Source organism: Hordeum vulgare, chromosome 3H, assembly GCF_904849725.1.
Source record: "Hordeum vulgare subsp. vulgare chromosome 3H, MorexV3_pseudomolecules_assembly, whole genome shotgun sequence".
NCBI classification, from domain to species: domain Eukaryota; kingdom Viridiplantae; phylum Streptophyta; class Magnoliopsida; order Poales; family Poaceae; genus Hordeum; species Hordeum vulgare.
This window is the reverse complement of record NC_058520.1, coordinates 410,727,948-410,749,595: the sequence shown is the minus strand read 5'-3', so window position 1 is coordinate 410,749,595 and position 21,648 is coordinate 410,727,948. Positions and strand designations below refer to the sequence as shown.

Below are 21,648 nucleotides of genomic sequence, written 5' to 3'. Positions count from 1 at the left end.
CAAGAACAAATAGTAAATAATATCTCATATTATACGATAAATTGAATTTATGTGGACGCACTTTAGGAGATATAGCAACACAATGGTAGAATAACCCCAGTTCTAATCAAAACACTAACAGTGGATTACCATAAGTCAATTACTAGGCGACACCTATGAAAGCTATTTATTTTCTAGCGTGTTGAGTTGTTCATGTTTAATTGATAGTATAATACTTGCAGTATTATTTTTCTTCTACTATCCTTCCATTTTTATTTGGAAAAATGCTTTGCGGAGTCATACTATTCAAATTGGGATGGTGTTTGATTGCATATAGTTTGATCTACTACCCGTAATCTGAAGAATGTGCCACACGATTCGAACTCAAGCCTGTCAGTTTTGTGTTTGTTACGTATTGGTTTCATCTCAATTTGGACTTGTTCTTTCACTTGTTCATTTGGCAGGGTGACCAGGTAGATGAGTTTCAGCAGCTCTGTGAGGTACAGAGCGACAAAGCAACCATTGAAATTACAAGTCGTTTCAAGGGAACAGTACATCAGATTCAGTTTGCACCTGGTGACATAGTAAAGGTAGCCTTGGATGATTAGTAGTTATAAATGTTTTATTTTCTTGTTGATGCTGATATTCCTTTTTTAATAGTGAACGGAGGGAGTAACTGACCTTATGCCTGTCACATTGCCATGTTATCTTTATATGGATATGTTACAAATCTCTGCTATTTGTTTATTAAACGAAGAAAGTATAGCAGATATGATGCTAATTTTATGGTGATGTATAAAAAAATATTAGTAGTGCGAAGATTGTGAAAATGGTTGAGCCCCTAGGAGAGGCTGATGGTGTTGTTTGATACTTCGATGCTATGCTGTCCTATGTAGTTATGAAATGTTTTATGTCAATTACTTCATTGAGCTTGAGTGCATGAAACGAGGGATTGTACCAGACCTATATAGATCTAGTTTGCTTTGTTATTGCAGTTTTGTAATATGTTCCTCCTACACCGTGTATATTTACACTTACATACAAAAATGGTTCTTTATTTCTCAAGTACTCTCAGTTCCTACCCATCTTGTGCTTTCGGACATGGATCAGTTTGATACTATCCTTGACATGGAAAAAGATGAGTTGGCTCCTGAGATAGAAGAGGAAGAAGTAAGACGGTACCGACTCTGAGAATCAAGCTAATTTTGTTATGTTCTCACTGCTCACAATCTTTCCCATATATTGTGGATTCACTTGCCAATACAGGAAGGCGAGATAGAGTATGTTGAAGGTGATGATATCGAGATGGGTGACATGGATGATATGGAAGATTTTGAAGGCTTTGGTGATGAAGATGGTAAACATTTCCCTTGTTTCTACTGATTTTAATTTTGCATGTTATAGAGTGCTCTGATTTGCGAAGATACTTCTCATTTCTCTGTGTTCACTAGATAATGTAAAGAAACTTTACATTTTCTGAATTATGGGCCTTGAAATTCCATTCTGACTTGTTTAATTAAGTATGCGGTGTAGAAATATTTATTTGGACAAAATGGTTATTTCGCATAGTAGTGCCAACTGCAAATCTGACCTCCATACAAAATACAAAATGATTGCAGTAGTGGCCTAGGGGGGATCATACACCGTGTCCCCTATAAACATTGATAAAATTGAACACATCTTACTGTCTTGTTAGTTGTCACGTACGATTTGATGTCCAACACATAAAGTAGTAGTGGCCTGGGGGGATCAGTAATTATGTTTTTCTCTTTATGAAAGCTCTTTGGATGATTTCTTTATTGTAGAGGTTCTCCCAAAATATGCATTTGTTTCACAATGTTAGTTTTTCTTTCAAAGTGATTTCATCGTGCCGTACACTAATTTGAACTAGCACAAATTCCTGCCGGAGCATAATTTGTTCCTCACCTTTCTGCAACAGGTGGAAGAAGACGAGGACAGGGGTAGCAGGCAAAGGACGCGAATGTGATTCTCCAGGCACGGCTTCAGTAACATGCTTGGTGTCGATGATTTTGTACTTTAGATAATTTTGCATGTCTTTCTCGTGATGACCGCAGCTCTCTTCTATGTGATGGTAGTTTAGATGATCGATATCGACTTGTAATGTGAAGACAAACTCGCTACTCGCGGTCTCGAGACTTGTAATGTTCTAACTTTGTTCGGTATTTTAAATTCGGAGACTAATATGGTGAATTGTATTGGCAGACTAATCTTCTATTGTATTCGATAAATCTGTTGTTTATATGTTGTGCTATCTATATTCTGTGCAATAATATATTTTGTAATCTGTGCAAATATCAGAAAAAATAAAATAAATACCTAATATTCATACTAGTGGCGCATCACTCAGCACACTAGTGGCGCATCACTCAACACACTAGTGCGCCATTAGTAAGCCAGAGCATATGGGTAAATATGGCCCTGGGAGGCATACTAATGGCGCACCATAAGCTATACTAATGGCGCACCAGGATCTATACTAATGGTGCACCAGGATCTATACTAATGGCGCACCGGGATCTATACTAATGGCGCACCGGGATCTATACTAATGGCACACTACTTGGTGCGCCATTAGTATACCAGATACTAATGGCGCACCGTGAGCAATACTAATGGCGCATTGCCTGGTGCGCCATTAGTATACCAGATACTAATGGCGCACTTGTGGTGCGCCATTAGTAAAAAAATCTAATGGCGTGATGCTAGTGGCGCACCTATAGTGCGCCATCAGTAGCCAAAATAGGTGCGCCATTAGCAAGCCTTTTCCTAGTAGTGGTAGGTTAACTAGGGCTATATCTAATATGTCTGAGGCTACATAGCAACATGCATTATACCAAATGTCTAAATATGCAATCCTAGGCTACATAGCAACAAGGAAGAGTGTTACCTTAATGTTCTGATGATGTCTGGATATCGTAGAAGAGCGGCAACAACAACAACAACAACACAGTTAACTATAGTTAATCGGCCGATAATTTGTAAAAATGCAATAAACTCCCTCCGGCCCATAATATAAGATGTTAATTCATCCAATATGTGAGTATATTGGATGTTATAAGATATTATATAATGGGACACACGGAGTGTCATACTACATCATTGTGCAATTGTTGTTTAGCTTCTAATATTAACTTGGTGATTTTAGGCAAATATGTCATTGGTAAAGATCCGTGCTTCGACACTTTGTGCGTACAGGGCAATGAGATATTCAGGAGCCATCAACAAGTGAGGAAGCTGATAAATATTGTTAGTAAAATGGGTAAAAAGGTAGCAATTAAACTATTTGTTTACACTTTATCCAAGACAACAGTGAACTACACGATGGTAAGTAAGAACTCTACATCATTATTTTTACATCCCATAATGAGTTGTGTTAGATGACAATGTCTGAATCTTTTTCCTTTGCAGTGGTTCCCAAAGCAGTTTACTCAAAATTACCTCTCAAACAACATGATCGATGGGCATACAAAGTTTAAAGTACTTCTACTAGAACATGATGACTATCTAGATGTGTTCATGAAGGTAGTGAAGGATGGGCGGACGTCCACCACAAGGGGTTGGACTAGAGTCGTCTGTGCCTTGTGCATTAAGGAGGGCACAATATAGGCATTCCGCTTCACCTTATTCAGCAACCAGAATGTCTTTCGCCTCTTTATTTACCGTTTTTAATGGTACAAGTATACAATTGTGGTTCATCATTCTTTATTTGGTGCTTATGTAATTTTTGAACATATGTACCTGTGAATCAAATAATGCATTGGTTGTTTGAACCAAATGGATATGAATAAAACTATAGCCTAATTTCAAATACAAATTTGGTACAATTTTAAATAGAAGCAATTAATTTAGGGTGCAATTATGCTTTGCGTGTCATTACGGCGCACACGGTCGGTAAAACACAAATTTGTGTGATATACACCATAATCTGACACAGTTCACAGAGAGAAAACGTGTGCGACTATGCACACAGTTGCCGTTTACAAAGCGTGTGTGATGGTAAGCAATATCACAAACGGTTCGAGCAAACTAAATGTTTGTGATACTCTCTTTATCATACACGCTTTACAATCATGAACTGTTTCTGATGTGGTACGCATCGTAAACGTTGCACCCCAGAATAGGGTGTGCGATAGTTATCCTGTACGACACTCTTACGATGATCCGTTGTTTTGTAATCCTATCCGACACTCATATGATGATTAGATAATATTCTTAATTATTTATCACATACGGTTTGGGAGAAGTAAATGTTTGTGATTGTCTGCTTATCATACATGTTCTGTTATCATGAATTGTTTGTGATGGGGCGAGCATCATAAACGTAGCACCATAGAATATCGACTGCGATGGTAATGCCAGCACACACGAGTAGTGTTTAGCAGATCTCTGGCAATGGCTAGACAAATGCTATTCTCGATTGCTCAACAATTAGAAATTGTCTTGCAATGACCCACCAGCGCGTGGGATCGAGGCAGTTTTCGAGGGTAGAGTATTCAACCCAAATTTGTTGATTCGCCAGTAGGAAGTGAGAGGATACTCTCAAGTATTAGCAGCTGAATGTGTCAGATTCAACCACACCTGAAAGATTAATATCTGCAACCAAAGTATCAACATCAAAGTAGTAGCAGAGCAAGTAATAGCAGCACCAACAGTAGTAACAGCAGCAGAGCAAAACAAGTAACAGCAGCAGTGGTGGGACAAACTCGTAGGCAATGGGTCGGTATTTGTTTGGATGATATTCATCATGCAACAGTTATAACACGGAGAGATATGTGGCTAGCTCCCGTTCGTCAATGTGATGTAGGCATGCATTCCGTGTGTCGTCATACGTGCTTAGGGAAAAGAACTTGCATGACATCTATTGTCCATCCCTCCCGTGGCAGCGGGGTCCAAAAGGAAACTACGGGATATTAAGGTTCTCCTTTTGATAAAGAACCAAACCAACGCATTAGCACTTGGTGAACACATGAACTCCTCAAACTATGGTCACCACCGAGAGTGGTTCCGGTTATTGTCACTCCGGGGTTGCCAGGTCATAACACATAGTAGGTAACTACAACTTGCAAGATCAGATCTAAAACACACATATATTGGTGACAACATAATAATTTCAGATTTGAAATCATGGCACTCGGGCCCTAGTGACAAGCATTAAGCATGGCAAAGTAGTAGCAACATCAATCTCAGAACATAGTGGATACTAGGGATCAATCCCTGTCAAAACTAACTCGATTACATGATAGATCTCATCCTACTCATCACCGCCCAGTGAGCCTACGAATAGATTACTCACGAACGATGAAGAGCTTCATGGAATTGGAGAGGGAAGAAGGTTGATGATGACGATGGCAACGATTTCCCCTCTCCGGAGCCCAAAACGGACTCCAGATCTGCCCTCCAGATGAAGAACAGGATGTGGCGCCGCCTCCATATTGCAAACGCGACGAAATCTTCTCTCTTGATTTTTTCTGGGACGAAAGTGAATTTATAGAGCTGAGTTTGGGGGCGGCAGGGCCACGTGGGCCCCACAAGCTTGCTAGCTGCCACCAGGGGGTGGCGGCTACAGGGCTTGTGGCCCACTGGCCCATCCCCTCCGGTGGATCTTTGCGCAGGTATTTGTCATATTTTCCAGAAATATTCTCCGTAAATTTTTAGGACGTTCCAAGAACTTTCATTTCTGCACAAAAACAACACCAAGGCAATTCTGCTGAAAACAGCGTCAGTCCAAGTTAGTTCCATTCAAATCATGCAAATTAGAGTCCAAAACAAGGGCAAAAGAGTTTGGAAAAGTAGATACGATGGAGACGTATCAACTCCCCCAAGCTTAAAACCTTGCTTGTCCTCAAGCAACTCAGTTGACAGACCGAAAGAGAAAGAAAAACTTTGACAAACTCTATTTGATCTTGTTGTTGCAACTATCTCTAACTCATAACCAGAATTTCAGCAAGATCGCAAGTTAACCACATAAGCAAGTAACAGAAAGGTCTCACAGTAAACTAATATCAATGGCATAATCAGCTAACGAGAAAATAATAATGAGTTTCAAATACCAACAATTCAATCAGAACAAGCATGTAGCAATATGAATAGGTGGTATCTCGCTATCTCTTTCTGAGACCGCAAAACATAAATGCAGAGCACTTTCAAAGATCAAGGGCTGACTAAACATTGTAATTCATAGAAACGAAGATCCAGTCATAGTCATACTCAATATCAATCAAAAGAAAAGCATAAAAATGACAGAGGTGCTCTCTAATTGGTGCTTATATAAGAAGAGGATGACTCAACGGGAAAATAAATAGACAGGCCCTTCGCAGAGGGAAGCATTGATTTGCAGAGGTGCCAGAGCTCAAGCTTTGAAAACAGAGATAATAATTTTGGGTGGCATGCTTTCATTGTCAACGCAATGACCAAGAGTTCTCAGTATCTTCCATGCTCCTCATGCTATAGGCGGTTCCCAAATAGAAAAGTAAAGTTTTAACTCCCCCACCACCAATCAATCACACTCCACGGCGAGCCAAATCCTCGGGTACCGTCCATACTAACATGAATCCGGGGGGGGGTCTTGTTTTACAATTATGTTTTCGATTTAAGCGTGGAACTGGGCATTCCAATTACCGGCCCCTTTCTCGTGAATGACAGTGAATAAACACATGTCGAGGATAACACGCCTAACATGGAAGATACCAATAGCCCCATGAGCGGTTCGGGCATGCAAAACAGATTATTTCTTGAAGGTTTAGAGAGTGGCACATGCAAATTTACTTGGAACGGCAGGTAGATACCGAAAATAGGTAGGTATGGTGGACTCTCATGGAAAAACTTTTGGGTTTATGGAAGTGGATGCACAAGCAGTATTCCGCTTAGTACAAGTGAAGGCTAGCAAAAGACTGGGAAGCGACCAACTAGAGAGCGACAACAGTCATCAAGATGGAATGAGTTTGACTAACATTGAATGCAAGCATGAACAAGATATAAATCACCATGAACACGAACATTATAGAGGCTATGTTAATTTTGTTTCAACTACATGCATGAACATGTGCCAAGTCAAGCCACTTGAATCATTCAGAGGAGAATACCATCCTATCATACTACATCATAGTCATCTCAAAATCTATGTTGGCATTCAAGACAAACCATTATAAACTCTCAGCTAGTTAAGCATGGCATCAGAAACTATGATCTCTAAGTTGTCATTGCAAACATGGTTCTCTCACAACAAAGCTGAATCAAGCATGACAAGCTAGTCATATTTACAAAAACAAATAGATAGAGTTCATACCAGCTTTTCCAGTCTCAGTCACTTCATCATATATCATCATTATTGCCTTTGATTTGCATGATCGAACGATGATAACAATAATAAGAGTGCTCGTGCAAAGGACTAAGCTGAATCTACAGGAAAACACAAAGGAGAAGACAAAGTAATATGGCTCTTTGAAAGCTAAACAGGTATGCATGCAAGAGCCACTAAACATTGTAACCAAAATCTTCTACCTTGACCCAAAGAAAAAGAAAACTATTTACACGGGAAAGCTCCCAACAGGCAAAAGAAGAAAGGAAAATCTTTTTGGTTTTCTCAAAAGGACACAAAACAAGAAAACAAGAAAACGAAAATAAACTAGCATGGATAATACAGTGGCAAAGTGTAAACACCAACTAACAAAGTGAAAGCATAAGCATGAATGTAGGGTCGGTGAGAACACGTACTCCCCCAAGCTTAGGCTTTTGGCCTAGCTTGGTCTACTCCCAAGGTGGGAAATAACCAGCTCCGGGATACTCCGGAGCAGACTGTGGATGCCACTGCTGTGTGAGCTCCTCTAACTCCCGCTGATAAACTGGCGTCTGGTACTCGACTGGCGGCTCGGGCACGGGCACCTGTGGTTGGGCCAAGCCCCAATATGCGTAGATGTCCGAGGGCATAATAGTGTACCTACCTGCATGAAGATCGAACAAGCAAGGAGCAGGCAAAGTAATAGCCTCTCGAGTACCCTGACTAAATACCAAGTTATAAATCATCCGTCTACTAGCATCTCTATCCAGAAAATCATGGTGAACCATGCTGTCATAATCCAGATATTTCTCAAGGAGAAGCATCTCTCCTTCCTCTCCCAGTCTAACGGGTATCTCAAAGTGTCTAGCAAGACGGGTAGCATAGATACCTCCATAGACGACACCCTTGGAACGGTTGGTGATCAACCGCTGGGCTACTATAGCACCTAAGCTATAAGTCTTAGTGATATAAAGGCCTTCGCGCAAAACCGCAAGGTCTGGAGAACTAAGTGATCCAGCCTCCCCACGGAAAATCAAACATTTTCCCACAAATAATGAGAAGTACCGAAGCACTGGAAAATGTATGCTAGAAATCCTAGCGCGAGACACTCCTCTCTCCTCTCCAACAGCAATAGTACCAATGAAATCCTCCAAGTCCTGTGGACGAGGGTCACGGATATCCCCAACATAAGGTAATTTGCATACATTGCAAAAATCCTGTAGTTTCATGCACTGGGGGATGTTGTATATCATGAACTCAACCATGGGAGGATTCTTCCTCGGATAAAAGTTGAAGCTTTGAACAAAAATATTGGTGAGGAGGAGGTATTGTGAGCACTTATCTTCAACGAACGCAGTAAGACCTGCGTTCTCCACCAAGTAATAAAAGTCTTCATAAAGCCCAGCGACGCGCAAAAAATCATCACTTGGCCACTCGCACGCTCGAACTTCTGTGACTCGAGGAACCACGTACTTGGGGTGGTTCTTCTCATCCTCCTTGGGGTTATGACTTGAAGAGCCTCTCAAGAACCTCCTCATCTTTTCGTTTTTCTAGCTCTGAAAAATTCTGAAATTTTTAGAGACTTTGAAAGAAAAGTGAATGAAGATTAACCCAACTCGTAGCAACTATGCCTACTAGTGCCTAGAGACCGTATCACGCGCTAAAACTACTTGGAACCAGCTAAAATCAACATTTCAAGCTCAAGAACAGGGTCACCAAGGTAGCAAGAATACGCGAAGGATAAAGCACTAGAGCAAAAAACTAATTGGACCAATGGAGGAGTCACTTAGCAAGGAGTAATTTCCCCAAAACGGTTCGGAGAATGGTGCTTTGAGCAAGGAGATCGAAAATCACAGCCAAATGAGCAAGAACACGGGTTTGAGCTGCGAAACAATTTTTTCTGGAGGTGGAAGAAGAGGATGGGAGCTGGAATGAGTGGAGGGGGTCCCTGTGGGCCCCACAAGCTTGCTAGCCGCCACCAGGGGGCGACAGCTACAGGGCTTGCGGCCCACTGGTCTGGCCCCCAGGCCAACTCTCAGGCCTAGTATTTTTCAAATATTCCAGAAAAAATCATACTAGATTTTCAGGACCATCGGAGAACTTCTATTTTCGGGGTATTTTTCTCTGGGACGCTAAAACAGAAAACAGGAAAAGCTAAACTAAACCTATCATTTTTCTTCTAAGCAACAGCAAGTGAAATCTTAAAACAAAGGTATGTGACTCTTTGATCCATCCATTTCATGGTCATCGAAAGAAATCCGTCAATGGGGTTGATCAAACCCTCATGACAAAACCTTCTCGAATCGCAAGAGAAACGGTGAATTGTCGAATAGCCACTAAGTCACCTCAATGGGGATATGTATCTCCCCAACAAGCAAATCGTACTTCATCTTGACACGAGGAATAGGGCATTCAAAGCTCCCAATAAGAATCGATGAAGTCTTTTCGATAGCATTGATGCAATGTACTTGATATCGTTTCTTCGGAAAGTGCACTGTATGCTCATTACCGTTGACATGGAAAGTGACATTGCCTTTGTTACAATCTATAACAGCCCCTGCAGTGTTTAAACAGGGTGTTCCGAGGATGACAGCCATGGCATCGTCCTCGGGAATATCCAAGATAACAAAGTCTGTTAAGATAGTGGTGTTAGCAACCACAACAGGCACATCCTCTCATATGCCGATAGGGAAAGCAGTTGATTTGTCGGCCATCTGCAAAGAGATTTTAGTGGATGTCAACTTATCCAGTTCAAGTCTACGATAAAGAGAGAGCGACATAACACTGACACCGGCTCCAAGGTCACATAAGGCAGTTCTTATGTAGTTTCCCTTAATGGAGCAAGGTATAGTGGGCACTCCGGGATCACCAAGTTTCTTAGGAGTTCCACCTTTGAAAGTGTAATTGGCAAGCATGGTGGAGATCTCAGGATCTGGTATCTTTCGTTCATTGGTCACGATATCTTTCATGTACTTGGCATACGGAGACATTTTGAGCATATCAGTTAACCGCATCTGTAGAAAGATGGGTCTTATCATCTCAACGAAGCGCTCAAAATCCTCATCATCCTTTTTGTTGGATGGCTTAGGAGGAAAGGGCATAGGTCTGTGAACCCATGGCTCCCTTTCTTTACCATGCTTCCTAGCAGTGAATTCATTCTTATTGTATCTCTTAGGTTGTAGGTTGTCAAGATTAACCGTAGGTTCAATCTCCACATCCTCATCCTTGCTAGGTTGAGCATTATTATGAACATCACTGTCCATATTGTCACGAGGTTCATGTTCATCACCAGATTGTGTTTCTGCATCAGACACAGAAATATCATTAGGTTCTTCAGGTGTGACAGTATTTGGTGAACTGGCATGTAGGTTTCTATCATCCTTCTTCTTCTCCTTAGGATGACTAGGTGTATCAGCATTAATTCCTTGAGAATCTTGATCAATTCTCTTAGGATGGCCTTCAGGATACAAAGGTTCCTGAGTCATTTTGCCTCCTCTAGTATTGACTCTGACAGAGTTGTCATTTAATTCATTGAGCAAGTCATTATGAGCTTTAAGTACTTGTTCTACCTGAGTAGTAATCATAGAGGTATGTTTACTCAGAAGCTTCGGATCATTGACATTTCTGTCTACACAAGCACTTAAATGGCTAAGTATACGAGTACTTTGTTCCAAATGTCTGCTAACATAATCATTGAAACTCTATTGTTTGGCAACAAAGTTGTCAAATTCATCAAATCATAGGCTAGCAGGTTTGTCAAAAGAAATATCACTCTCATCAAACCTACAGAGAGAATTCACTTCTACTACTTTTATCGGTTTATCGATACCATGGATCTCTTCGATAGGTGGTAGATTTTTGACATCTTCAGATCTAATGCCTTTCTCTTGCATAGATTTCTTGGCTTCTTGCATATCTTCGGGAATGAGGAATAGAATACCTCTTTTCTTAGGAGTTGGCTTAGGAGGTGGTTCGGGAATGGTCCAAGCATTATCGTTGATCAAGATGTTATTCAGAAGGATCTCAGCTTGTTCGATAGTACGTTCCCTAAAAACACAACCGGCACAACTATCTAGGTGGTCTCTAGAAGCATCGGTAAGTCCGTTATAGAAGATATGAAGTATCTCGTTCTTCTTAAGAGGGTGATCAGGCAAAGCATTCTGTAGCTGGATGAGCCTCCCCTAAGCTTGTGGGAGACTCTCTTCTTGGAGTTGAGCAAAGTTGTATATTTCCTGCAAGGCAGCTTGCTTCGTATGGGCAGGGAAATATTTCTCACAGAAGTAATAGACCACATCCTGGGGACTACTCACACATCCAAGAGAAAGAGAAGTGAACCAGGCTTTAGCGTCATCCTTTAGAGAGAAAGGAAACAACTTAAGGATATAGTAGTGGCGGATCTTCTCCTCGCTAGTGAAAAGGGTAGCTATATCGTGTAGTTTGGTAAGATGGGCTACGACCGTCTCTAACCGTGGAAAGGATCGATTCAACTAGAGAGATTATCTCAGGGTCGACAGAGAATTTATAATCCTTATCGATGATAAAGATAGGTGAAGTGGCAAACTTCGGGACGTATTTCATCCTAGATTTCAGAGATTTTCCTTCCACTTGAGAAGTAATTTCTCAGCGTCATAGGCATCCTTACACGCAAGAAAATCCTCAGCTATCTCTCCCTCCATAACATAACCCTCAGGTATATCAGGCAATTCATATCTAGGAGAGCTAGATCTAGCATGAGCAAAAGCAGGTTCAATCTCAATAGTATCAGTAGTTTCAGAAGCATCACGAGCATTGGCAGTAACTCTAGCAATATGAGCATCAAGGAACACCCCTAGTGGAACATCAGGCAAAGTAGCATCTCTAGCAGTATCAAGCATACCATCATCAGGCAAGGCAGTATCAGGCATAGCATCTCTAGCAGTATCAGGCAAAGCAGTATCAGGCATAGCATCTCTAGCATCATCAGGCATAGCATCTCTAGCAGTATCAGGCATAGCATCTCTAGCAGTATCATAAGCATCATCAAGCACAGGCGACATATCAAGATTTCTAGGAGGAGGTGATGTCGCAAACTTACTCATAACTGAAGGTGAATCAAGTGCAGAGCTAGATGGCAATTCCTTACCTCCCCTCGTAGTTGAGGGCAAAACTCTAGATTTTGGATCCTTCAGATTCTTCATAGTGATCAGCAGATATAAATCCCAAGTGACTCGGAGAATATAGCAATCGCTTCCCCGGCAATGGCGCCAGAAAAACAATGTTTAGCAGATCTCTGGCAATGGCTAGACAAATGCTATTCTCGATTGCTCAACAATTAGAAATTGTCTTGCAATGACCCACCAGCGCGTGGGATCGAGGCAGTTTTCGAGGGTAGAGTATTCAACCCAAATTTGTTGATTCGCCAGTAGGAAGTGAGAGGATACTCTCAAGTATTAGCAGCTGAATGTGTCAGATTCAACCACACCTGAAAGATTAATATCTGCAACCAAAGTATCAACATCAAAGTAGTAGCAGAGCAAGTAATAGCAGCACCAACAGTAGTAACAGCAGCAGAGCAAAACAAGTAACAGCAGCAGTGGTGGGACAAACTCGTAGGCAATGGGTCGGTATTTGTTTGGATGATATTCATCATGCAACAGTTATAACACGGAGAGATATGTGGCTAGCTCCCGTTCATCAATGTGATGTAGGCATGCATTCCGTGTGTCGTCATACGTGCTTAGGGAAAAGAACTTGCATGACATCTATTGTCCATCCCTCCCGTGGCAGCGGGGTCCAAAAGGAAACTACGGGATATTAAGGTTCTCCTTTTGATAAAGAACCAGACCAACGCATTAGCACTTGGTGAACACATGAACTCCTCAAACTATGGTCACCACCGAGAGTGGTTCCGGTTATTTTCACTCCGGGGTTGTCGGGTCATAACACATAATAGGTAACTACAACTTGCAAGATCAGATCTAAAACACACATATATTGGTGACAACATAATAATTTCAGATTTGAAATCATGGCACTCGGGCCCTAGTGACAAGCATTAAGCATGGCAAAGTAGTAGCAACATCAATCTCAGAACATAGTGGATACTAGGGATCAATCCCCGTCAAAACTAACTCGATTACATGATAGATCTCATCCTACTCATCACCGCCCAGCGAGCCTACGAATAGATTACTCACGAACGATGAAGAGCTTCATGGAATTGGAGAGGGAAGAAGGTTGATGATGACGATGGCGACGATTTCCCCTCTCCGGAGCCCAAAACGGACTCCAGATCTGCCCTCCAGATGAAGAACAGGATGTGGCGGCGCCTCCATATTGCAAACGCGACGAAATCTTCTCTCTTGATTTTTTCTGGGACGAAAGTGAATTTATAGAGCTGAGTTTGGGGGCGGCAGGGCCATGTGGGCCCCACAAGCTTGCTAGCCGCCACCAAGGGGGTGGCGGCTACAGGGCTTGTGGCCCACTAGCCGATCACCTCCGGTGGATCTTTGCGCAGGTATTTTTCATATTTTCTAGAAATATTCTCCGTAAATTTTGAGGACGTTCCGAGAACTTTCATTTCTGCACAAAAACAACACCAAGGCAATTTTGCTCAAAACAGCGTCAGTCCAGGTTAGTTCCATTCAAATCATGCAAATTAGAGTCCAAAACAAGGGCAAAAGAGTTTGGAAAAGTAGATACGATGGAGACGTATCAAGTAGCAAGGCTGGAGTGTTTGGTATATTTGATATATCACAAACAGTTGTGTGAAGAATCGCGTTTGGGATACGTACATGCATCGCATACGCTTTGTTCTGGAAAACGTATGCATTCCTACTCCCTATCCCCAATGGTTTTTGGGTCATGTGGGAAGGACCCCCCCTATAACCCACACTCACTAGGCAAAAGTTTAAAATGTCGTCACAGAAAGGGGTTAAAAACTGTTTGTATAACACGTCGTTGCACCAGTGTATAGCCGAAGACAATGTCATCAACATATATTAGGCATACAAACAGTTCACGATCATATGATTTAGTGAAAGGAGTAGGATCGAGTGAACCAAGTTTCAAGCCTTTCTCCTTGAGAAATTCTTTGAGAGTTTTATACCAAGCCCTTGGTGCTTGTTTGAGGCCAAACAATGCCTTATTGAGCCGGTAGACCATGTCAGGGTGTTTTGGATCTTCAAACCCTGGTGGTTGAGCAACATATACTTCTTCCTCAATCTTACCATTGAGGAATGCACTTTTGACATCCATTTGGTATAAGCATATATCATGGTCAGGCCCGTGGACAAGCCTGTGCAAATTTTGCAGTTGTATAGGGCCCCCCAAATCATGGGGGCCCTGATCGAGGAAAACCAACACACCCTTATGTAAAAAAAACTAGTTGGAACCACCCCGGTTCATCAGCCTGATCTGGTTTCCATAAAACAATCAGCCTGGTCGGATGCGATTTGCCCCATGACCTGACAAATCAATAACCTTAGCACCGCCTTGCCTTTTCGAGTCTCGATCGTGCACCGCCCCCTCTCCTCCCCCAAAAGTTCCTCACCCCTCCTCCTCACTGGAATGGCGGATGGAGTGGACCAACGTTGAAGGCAGATCGATCTTGGCCATGGCAGCATGGCATTGTGACTCCCCCAGTCTCCTCACTCCTCCCTACATAAGCTCTAAATCTCCTTCTTATGATTCCTTCTCCCAAATTATCTTGCATATTACATCTAAGGTTTCGATTTCACGCAATTCTAATGATAATAGCGAGTTAGTGACAGTAACCATGATCATCTTCAATATCTTCTGTTTAAATAGGTTGACATGGCATGATGACTGAGTTTTGATCCCTCTCTCCAGGCTGCGGGTTAGGACTTAGGAGGAACAATGGGGTACACAGCAGCATCGCAAGAGAGGGTGTAGCTCGGTTCATGATGGCAGGGTCACGTGAGTGAGTTTTGTACTTTTTGAGCAACCTAAATATTGTGAGCTCATACCTTTAGACTTTTAGCACTGATATTATATATATTAATAAATATTACATGAAATTCTCCTACATTGAGTAAGAAAGTATACTTCAGTTATGTTAGTTTGTTAGCATTTGAAAATTTCAGAATAAGGGCCTCATTTTGTATTTCGCACTGGGGCCTCGATTTCGTGGAGATGACCCTGATCATGGTGATTAGCATAAGCAAGCAATATCCGTATGGCTTCAAGTCTAGCAACAGGTACAAATGTTTCATCGAAATCAATACCCTTAACCTGTGTGTATCCTTGAGCGACAAGTCGAGCCTTGATTCTGACCACTTGGCCAGATTCATTTTTCTTGTTGCGGTAGATCCACTTTGCACCAATGATTTTGTGCTTGTGTGGATCAGGACTCTTGACTAGCTCCCATGCGTTGTTGAGCTTGAATTGATGAAGCTCTTCTTGCATGGCTTGAATCCATTTCGATTCCATGAAAGCTTCATCTACTTTGGTGGGCTCTAAGATAGACACAAAAGCAAAGTGCCCACAAAAGTTAGCCAATTGGTTACCTCTTGAGCGAGTGAGAGGACCTGGTGCATTGATGTTATCAAGCATCTTCTAGATTTGAACTTCATTCGCAACTTGCGGATGAGCATGTCAGAGACTTTGATCCTATTGTTGAGCATTGTCTTCATCAGCAGCATTATCTTTAGGAGATCATTGTCTTCGTGATGGGTAGGCGAAGGAATGATAACCTCCTAAATGCCTTGCTCCTTAGGTATGATCTCATGAGTTCCCATTAGCCTAATAGCTGCATTAGGTGGAAGTTCATCTAGGAGAGGTAGCATGTGCTCTCTTTGCAAGCCGTTAGTTTCATCGAACCGCACATCTACAGGCTCAACAATTTTGTTGTGAAAAATGTTGATGACTTTGTAGGTGTGTGAATCCTTTCCATAACCAAGAATGAAACCCTCATGTGCTTTCGGTGCAAATTTAGAAGTGTGGTGTGTGTATCTAATCCAACATTTTGCACCGAAGACTTTGAAATAACTTACATTAGGCTTCTTACCAGTTATTAGCTCATATGAGGTTTTCTTGAGGAACTTGTGAAGATATTCCCTATTGATGATGTGGCATGCAGTGTCAATGGCTTCAGGCCAGTATTTTCGTGGTGTCTTGTACTCATCAAGCATAGTGTGAGCCATCTCTATGAGCATCCTATTCTTGCGCTCCACAACATCGTTCTATTGTGGTGTGTATGGAGCAGAGAACTCATGAGTGACATCAAGGGAGTCAAGATAGGTATTCATACTACTGTTCCTGAACTTTGTGCCATTGTCACTCTGAATATGCTTGATCTTGACGTTGTAGTTTGTCATGCACCTATTTGCAAAGTGCTTGAAGGCATGCTGCACTTCAGTCTTATAAATTAAGATGTGCACCCAGGTATATCTAGAATAATCATCAATGACTATGAAGTCATATAGATTTGTAGTGGTACAAAAAGTGGAGTAATGGGTAGGGTCGGATAATTCCATGTGGAGCAGCTCGAAGGGAGTCGAAGTCGTCATGATAGTCTACGAGGGGTGTTCGGCCCTAATCATCTTCTCGGCTTCGCAGGCACCACAAAGGTGATCCTTCTTGAACTTTACACCCTCGACACCAATCATGTGATTCTTCTTGGCAAGGGTATGCAAGTTCTTCATACCATCATGTCCTAGCCTTTGATGCCATAACAAGCATTGTGAAGCTTTTGCTAGAAGACATGTGGCAACCTGCGATCCTACAGAGAAGTGTACCGTATATAGATCACCTCTTTGAAAACCTTCGAAGACTTTGATTTTGTCAGAGGCCATTATTACAATGCATCGGAATTTGCCAAATATGACGAGCATGTCAAGATCACAAAGCATTGAGACACACATTAAGTTGTAACCAAGGGATTCGACAACCATCACACTTTCCATGTGCCTATCCCTTGTGATAGCAACTCTACCTAGTACCGGTACTTTGTTGCTACTTTTGTCAACAAATATGATGCGATCTTTGGTTGGAGGCCGAAGAGTTAACTCCATCAATAGGCTTCGATCACCAGTCATGTGACTAGCGCATCCACTGTCCATGATGCATTCGATTGCATTGGATTTATCTTCCTGCACTTAGGATTAGTCTTGTTTACCAAAGCATGGAGGTATATCATGCGGTGATGAAGATATTGTAGTACACAATGGTTAGTAACAGTAATACTGGATGATATAAATGGTAACACCTTTTTATTAGTTTTCTTGCATTTAGACAAGAATGTTGTCAGATCTCTAGAGATAGTAGTATTCGAAATAAGCTTCATCCCTTCTAGAGACCCGATGCTGCATGAAGATATTATTTCTTCTTAACCACCCACATCTTGAGGGGTGGCTTAGAAGTAATGATTCATAAAGCAATATCAAAGAATTTAGGCAATTTTTCCCTAATGGCACATTTCACAAGAGGGCTAGAGTACTCAAATGAATATGCAGAAAAGTTCATAGTTGGGTGAACATAATGGTTCATGCCGTAGTGCTCATATTCATTTCTCTTTTGAGTCCTTCCCTGCAAAACATAGTGGTTACTATGATCATATGAAAATCTTTGTCTTCTCGAAGACTTTGATCTAGGGAATGTCTTCTTCTTGAGAGATGTCGTTGTGACATTCACAGGAAGCTTCTCAAGAAGATATTTGGGAACCCAGATCCTTTTCATGGGTGAACCGTTCCTGCAGTTAGTGCCAATGAACCTAGCAAAGACTTCACCATTTTGACATTTGAACTGTTTATAGCTGGAATCGGAAGATTCATCAATAATGATAGCATTATCATAGTTAAAACCAGATAATGTGGATGGATCCACCGAGGTGACCTCTGCAGCAATCCATGTGGTTTTGGAGTACTGCTCAGGCTTCCAGTAAGATCCATCAACATTGATGTTTCTTTCCAAACCAACACACTCTTTCCTAGAGTTTTTGTTCAAGATTGTCTTCTTGAGGACATCACACAAGATATGATGTCCCTTTAGAGCTTTGCACATGCATATTTCAAGCAATGTCTTCAACATGTCACTATCATCAGTGATAGTGGTGGTTTCCTTAGATGAGGGGTTAGATACCACATATACAGTTGAACATATTGCAAGGAGTGAGTCATTTTCCTTCTGAAGATCCTCACGAGCTGTAGCGACCCGACTCAAAACGAGTCAAGCCTCTGTGTTTATGTGCCATCCCTGGATCAGTATGCTGGCACACACAGTACATCAATGTATATATCAAAGTGCGATCACATGTAAATAGCGTAAAACTGATATATACCTTAAATATCTCAGCGGAAGCAGTCAAGGGAGTAGAGTCTCAATAAACACCAACGGCAATTTGAGTGTTGACCGTAACCCTGAATCGTACTCTTACTCGTCAAAGAAAATATCTGCAACATAAGACGTTGCAGTCGTGTAGGTCAGCATATTGACTATGCCGGCAAGTCACATAAGAGAGGGGTGAAAAGTAATCATCTGAACTATATGCATATATGACAGGTGGGGCTATAAGTTTTTAGCGAAAAGCAAGTTTTCTCCTACATCAAGAGAGGGCTAAAAGCAAAATGTTACTACATTGTTGGTTGTTAACGAGATGGTTCCGCCAACCAATTCTCGTACCCGAGTTGTCAATAATTCCCACATCAATATTATTATTTGTGTTGAGAATTTCAGATAACTTGAGTTCCTTTGGCTCAAGTTGTCCATGACCGTGGACACGGCTAATCGATTAGGTTTGAGTACTCTGCGGAGTTTTGCACACGTTCCCCACAAGATTTGATCGCCTCCGAGTATGTCCTCGCACTTCAGGGTGTTTGAAGACCAGATGATCAAAACATGGTCTTTCAACGGGTCCCTCTGAATCACTGTCGGTGCCCATCCAATCCCACCGTTCTTCTACATCTGCTAGCACCGCCTGTCTAGAGTCGCCGCGTTGTCCAACCAAGCCAGATCCCATAATGACTTGTGGTTGTGCAGGTAAGCCTCGGGTCTTGAAAATATTCGTCCGTCTCTTTTAGCCTGGGTGGAGCTTTCCGCAAGATGTCATGGCCGTCTCCAGCATCCCGGGTCATCCACTGGTTTCTCCAGGGAGCCGATCAACCGTCCTTCACCCAGAGTTGCATTGCATCACGAGGTCTTGAAAAGTCTTGACTTAACCGGTCTTGGTTATTAAAGTATCCTCGCATCACTCGTGATAAACTCTCAACCAGAATCCCGTCTACTCAAGCATAGCAATATGAAATTTGTCGTCCCGGGCCTAGTAACGGGGTTGTTGGGTGCCTACCACATGATACTACAATATGTAACCATAATTTCCAAGTACCTAGTGAGCATGCAATTGGGCATAGGATGGTAGAACTACGATGCATAAAACATAGGTGATACATGATCAAATGACTTGCCTGGCGATGTTGACGAAGAAGAATTTCTCGAGAAATAACTTGATAGACTACTCGTCACTCTCCGATGAAATCTATATAACAAACATATCATTCACATAAGCACTCATACTAGCAATCATTCTAGCAACCAAAACAAAAGAGAGAGCGAATAGGAATCCGAAGAAAACTTCAAATAAGACTAGGGAGTCTTCTACTACGTCAAACACCAAATAGTTTTTGTCTAACAGAAAAAATAAAATACTTAAATAACAGGGAACTAAGATATAAATTTAACTAAGAATAAATAAAGTATTTTTCACAAAACTATTTGAAAGTATTTCCTAACGGGATTTGAAACAGTGGAGAAACCAATTGCAAGTTATTAGAGAACTAGAATTGATTTCATGATAACATATAAAAATAAAAGTCAAAACTTGTTGCAAACCTACTGTTAACTAACAGAAACAAAACATAATCTTTCTGAAAAATAATTTAAAAACAATTATAGAAAAGGAAATAGTCATAATCCTAAAAGAGGTGAAACAGAAATTGTTTCACAAGAAACAATAAGCTAAAATACTCAAACAAATCTGAAATTTTTACCACTGATACATAAGATCACTAGCGATCAGTAGCAAAAAGAAGCAAATTAAAAGCTGTTTTTAAACTCCTGGAATAAGCAAAACAAGGTTTAAACTAAATCTGATCTAATTCAAATTTGAGGTTTTCAAACATAGACAAATTATATGTTTTTAATAACTACAGAAAAATTGTGATCTACTGTAACAAGTTTCAACTCCATTGGAATTCGGGATCAAATTCTATGATCAAAACAATTTTGAAACTTTCTCTGTTTTGGAATTAAACAGAAAAAGAGAAAACCGATTCTAATAGACAGGGGTACACGTGGCAGTTTCTGATTGGTTGATGGGTGTGTGTTGCTTAGGCTAAACAGCGGACGGCCGCTATATAAGAAACCGCTTCGGCTAAACTTACTAAAAAGGAAAAACTGTCGGTTCTTTTAAAAGAACCAAAGGGGTATGCTGGATCTAATCTAACCATTGATCTGAGATCCTACGGTGGAAAAACAAAAAAAGAAAAACTAGAGGAGGGAGGGGATCTCACCGTCGGTTGCTGGGTCTGCTGCTTCTCAGGCGAGACAAAGAAGAGGTGCTCGTCGTCGGCGTCGCGGCGGTGGTCGGTGACGGCGTCCGAGGTGTTGGGGAAGTGGCGGCGTGTGTCCTCCGTCGAACGGCGTCGTCGGCGAAGCGAAGGGGAGTCGGGGCGGTCGGGGAAGCGCCCGGGGAGTTCCTATCCAGCCGAACTCCGGCGAGGCGAGGCGAGTGGCGAGGAGCGGCGAAAGCTTGGGCTAGGGGCAAAAATGAGTTGCGGTGGAGGAGGAGGTGCTTGTGGCGGCGTCGGTTGGGGCGGGGAGGCGAGTGGTGGCGCGGGGGCGGCGAGGTGTTTTCCTACTGGAGCTTTTCTCCGACGAGGCAGTGGCTGGGCGAGGCGGTGTGGGGAGGAGGGGCCGAGGGGGGGCTGGAGGCGGCTTAAATAGGGGAGAGGGGGCGAGGGAAAGGAAGGGGAGGGGAAAATCGGGAGGGATCCCGTGGATCAGGGGATGGCAGGAGGTGCGCCATGAAAAAGGGGGCGTGGGGCTGGGAAGGAAAGAGTCACGTGGGGAACAAAGAAGGAAGGAAGAAGAAAGAAGGAAGAAAAAAAAGGAAAGAAAAGAAAGAGAAAGGAGAGAAAAAAAATAAAGAAAGGAAGGGGTGCGCTGGAGGTGCTGGGCGGTTGGGCACGGGATATGGATCCCAGCGATCTAGGAGTCTGGCCCCGATTTGTTTTTGTTTTTTTACAGCAAGAGAAAAATAATAAAAGGAAACAAAATAAAAATATTTATATACCAAAATTTTCAGAAAAATATTTCCTACTCGTTTATGACTTTTCCAACACCAAAATAAAAACTTTTAAAAAATGTTTTTTTTCAGA

At 41.9% G+C, this 21,648-nt stretch overlaps 1 long non-coding RNA gene across 1 annotated transcript; it reads left to right on the top strand.

The window, feature by feature from the left end:
- Positions 1 to 1,084: 1,084 nt before the first annotated feature.
- On the top strand, positions 1,085 to 2,027 carry LOC123440062. Its single transcript, XR_006630267.1, has 3 exons — positions 1,085 to 1,149; positions 1,246 to 1,336; positions 1,919 to 2,027. It is a non-coding gene; the product is annotated as an uncharacterized LOC123440062 (long non-coding RNA).
- Positions 2,028 to 21,648: the final 19,621 nt, after the last annotated feature.